Raw genomic sequence first — 4,781 nt, 5'->3', positions numbered from 1 at the left:
TAATGAGCTATCCAAAAAATTTAAAAATTCTGGCAAACTACGTAATGAAAGTATATACTCCAATGTACTTCAATATTACATATTACAAACTCTGTAGTGTACGGTAATATATTATATTATAAATTTACTAGATGACCCGATAGACGTTGTCCTCTACCCAATTCTGCACTTTTTCAATATCCTGTACTAATATTTACCGTTCAGTTAAAATTATAATTATTGTTTTTCGAATTACTATTTACATCAATAAATGAGTGAATGTACAACTGCTTCAAATAAAATGATGATTCTCAATCCCACAGGTAACACTTTAATTATCCTTTTAACAAATATTTAAAATATGTTCAATAAAATTATATAATAAAAATTAAACACTGCAATTTAAAACCACAAATTTATTTCCAATAGCTCAATTTATTTTAATGTCAAGGGTTATACAATTTTTAGTCATGTTTAGTTTAGTTTAGTGTGGATGTAAAAATGAATGATTTTTTGTTTATTCACGACTAAAACATTGACTTTCCAAATGTATCACACAAAAAATCATCGCCTGCCTTTGTGATTTATAGCATAATTTACACGCAAATATAAATATAAATATAAATAAATATAAATATAAATATAAATATAAATATAAATATAAATAAATATAAATATAAATATAAATATAAATATAAATATAAATATAAATATAAATATAAATATAAATATAAATATAAATATAAATATCAAGCAAGTCATCCCGAGATAAATCTTCAAAAATTGGCTTAATATGAGGTTGAACATCAGGATGTAATAGAGTTGGATGTTTAATTTTTTTGGCATTTTCTCCTAAAGATTCAGCTTTGCGCGAGTTTTTAATGTATAAATAATGATAATTTTGTTTTGAATATTTACAGGCATATTTTTGAGATGTTATTGTAACGATTTATGAAAAAAAAAATTAATTTTTTTTTCTTGTTACATGTATCGCCCCCCTTAAAGCATTCGCAACACAGATAACCAGACATTTTTTTTTTATTCAACAATATATTTACAACTGTCCTACAAAGACATTAAGTAAATCTTTTGGCAATTATATGTATAAATGACATCGATATATAAATAGTGAAAAATACACAGTTGCATTTTTCCTTTATAAGAAGTAATATAATGTGACACGAGTAATTACATGCTAATTAAATCACTAAATATTTTTCTTTTGAGTCTTCGTGTTGTATTTGTGTATAGCAGCGCGTTGGCCAACTCATTTGGGTGTTCTTCCAGTCTGTCTTTGTGGTTAACAGCGAATCTTTTAACTTCCTCGGCTACAGTGCGCATATGTGTGTCATCATGGATCAGCCAGGTGGGAGTATATTTTGGGGCGTCTAAAGCGATCCTAAAAACTTTGTTCTGAAACCTTTGAATGATGTTAGCATTACTTTTAGATGTGGTACCCCAAAGAGCTATGCCATATGTCCAAATCGGCTTAAGTACAACTTTGTATACCAGTAGTTTGTTGTGTACAGAAAGATTTACATTTACATTTACATTTACATTTACATTTATTCACATTCACATTCATTCACATTCATTCGCATTCGCATTCGCATTCGCATTCGCATTCGCATTCGCATTCGCATTCGCATTCGCATTCGCATTCGCATTCGCATTCGCATTCGCATTCGCATTCGCATTCGCATTCGCATTCGCATTCGCATTCGCATTCGCATTCGCATTCGCATTCGCATTCGCATTCGCATTCGCATTCGCATTCGCATTCGCATTCGCATTCGCATTCGCATTCGCATTCGCATTCGCATTCGCATTCGCATTCGCATTCGCATTCGCATTCGCATTCGCATTCGCATTCGCATTCGCATTCGCATTCGCATTCGCATTCGCATTCGCATTCGCATTCGCATTCGCATTCGCATTCGCATTCGCATTCGCATTCGCATTCGCATTCGCATTCGCATTCGCATTCGCATTCGCATTCGCATTCGCATTCGCATTCGCATTCGCATTCGCATTCGCATTCGCATTCGCATTCGCATTCGCATTCGCATTCGCATTCGCATTCGCATTCGCATTCGCATTCGCATTCGCATTCGCATTCGCATTCGCATTCGCATTCGCATTCGCATTCGCATTCGCATTCGCATTCGCATTCGCATTCGCATTCGCATTCGCATTCGCATTCGCATTCGCATTCGCATTCGCATTCGCATTCGCATTCGCATTCGCATTCGCATTCGCATTCGCATTCGCATTCGCATTCGCATTCGCATTCGCATTCGCATTCGCATTCGCATTCGCATTCGCATTCGCATTCGCATTCGCATTCGCATTCGCATTCGCATTCGCATTCGCATTCGCATTCGCATTCGCATTCGCATTCGCATTCGCATTCGCATTCGCATTCGCATTCGCATTCGCATTCGCATTCGCATTCGCATTCGCATTCGCATTCGCATTCGCATTCGCATTCGCATTCGCATTCGCATTCGCATTCGCATTCGCATTCGCATTCGCATTCGCATTCGCATTCGCATTCGCATTCGCATTCGCATTCGCATTCGCATTCGCATTCGCATTCGCATTCGCATTCGCATTCGCATTCGCATTCGCATTCGCATTCGCATTCGCATTCGCATTCGCATTCGCATTCGCATTCAAAGTAATTAAAGACGTGTATTGGTTTATGAGAAAGTTTATAATTATTTATTTAGAAGTTTATGAAAATTACATATAAGCTAATAATGAAAGCAGACTAAATATTATTCGAATGTACAATTTCCAATTTGAGAACTGCATTCATGACAAACAAATATATAACTAAATAGAAATGCACAAAAAAGTATTAATTATAATTATATTAAAAAATTCAAAGGGTTACAAAAAAAATTTCAAGAACAAAAAGCGAAACACGTAGCTTGAAACGGATGTTTGTGACTGAATAAAAAAATAAGAAAAAAGTAGCTGGATTTTTTTCGGAGCCGTCCGAAATTTTCCGGGATCGATCCGGACTTTTCCGGGTTGGAACCGATCACGGTTCTCCCGGACCCGGGTCCTTTTTGGACTTTGGAACCGGTTCTTGACAGCTCTAGTGGAAATTATCAGGTATTATTTTTATTTGGCCAATAACTCAAAAAAAAAAAAAAAATAAAATGTTTTCATATAAAACATTCAAATGTGACAACGAAATTGATTCAGACGCGGGAAAAAATTGATATTCCAATTATGAAGAAACAAAGTATCGCTAGAAAATTAAACCGGTTGATTGATAAAAAAGTACAAATAAAAGCAAGACTATCCAATTATCATTCCAGGAGTTTGTAGAATCTACGAAAGAATTATTTTATATTGGAAAATGCAAATGCAATTTGCGAAGAGTACTCTGTTCTTGCGGACTGATTTCACAACATTCACAAGCGTTTATTATGGATCAACACAATGAAAATCTACGATACTAGAATATATTACAAAAATTGAAGATGAAGTATCAGCATCTATAATAACTAGCGATTTTACTCTATGTGAGATATATACACCAGAATGTTGGTTTTGAGTTTAGAAGCGGTTCGGAAAGTTCACAAAACACTTCTCATATAGAACATGGACCATATAGTCAAAGATGCAAGGCTCCAATCTCTGCCATAATATGCTACACATTTGGAATTTGACGTAAAGGATGATTGGGGCAATTCTGTAATTATGAGTGAAAAAAAAAGCCTTCGTGAGAGGCAGAAAAGTAGGCAAGCTCTACACAAACGATATGATACTTCTAAATTAATAGCATTTTCATTCGACGGTCGAAAAAATGATTCTATTACCATGAACAAAATCGATAAGAAATTTTACCCACAAATGATTAAAGAAGTGCATTTAGTTATTTTAAAGGAACCGAATTGTCAATTGGAAAAAGAAGATTCTGAAAGTAAAGTAATCAAATTGAACAAGTTTTTTGCCGATAAAGGAATAGCTCTCGATTTTTTGATAGGCATATATTGCGATGGTGAACCAAATACAGGCTTAACTAGCTGTAAGTGGAATTCTGTCTTAAGGCAATTAAGGCATCGTGCCTTAAGGCAAATTGCTGGAACTTCCCGTACTAAAAATTATTAATTTTTTAAAAACGATTTTGAAAAAATAAGATTTTTGAGAAACTATATATATGGACAAAAAATTACTTTTTTTTGAAAAAAAAAAATTTAAAAAAAAAAAAAAAATTAAAATTTTTTTTTTGAAAAAAAATTTTTTTTCTTTATTTTGACATATTGTGGAAGATCTGAACTTTTTTTTTCAAAACAATCGTACTGATTTAACTGCATAGGGTCAAAATATAAAGCGCGTAAGCGCCGCGTCGCTGTCTAACGCATAAGCATTGGTACGGAACCCATAGAAATGTTAACAAAATGTATACTTATTGTTAAAATCTTTATAAAATATCTGATAATTTGATGTGCATATGTCTGATGATCATTTTTGACCGCCAAATGGCTCATTTTTTTACTTTTTCCTCCATATCTCCGAAACCGCTAGACCTACCTTTATGAAAATGTTATCGATTTTTCATGTTGTCAATACAAGTGAAATGTTTTTTGAATTATTTAAATCGGACGCTCCGTTCTCTTAAAAACTGAGTTACCGTTTTCGGCACTTTTTGCCCCGTATTTTCGGAACGGCTAGACCTGCCTTCGCCAAAAACTAATCAGCACGTCTCCTTATCAATACGAATCGAATGTTTTTTAAATTATTCAAATCGGTTGATCCGTGTTCCCGAAATCGTCGACGAAAAT

Source organism: Ctenocephalides felis, unplaced genomic scaffold (assembly GCF_003426905.1).
Source record: "Ctenocephalides felis isolate EL2017-DRISC unplaced genomic scaffold, ASM342690v1 CF-g0.4_SCAFFOLD_01492, whole genome shotgun sequence".
Classification (NCBI taxonomy): Eukaryota; Metazoa; Arthropoda; class Insecta; order Siphonaptera; family Pulicidae; genus Ctenocephalides; species Ctenocephalides felis.
This window is presented reverse-complemented; position numbering follows the sequence as displayed.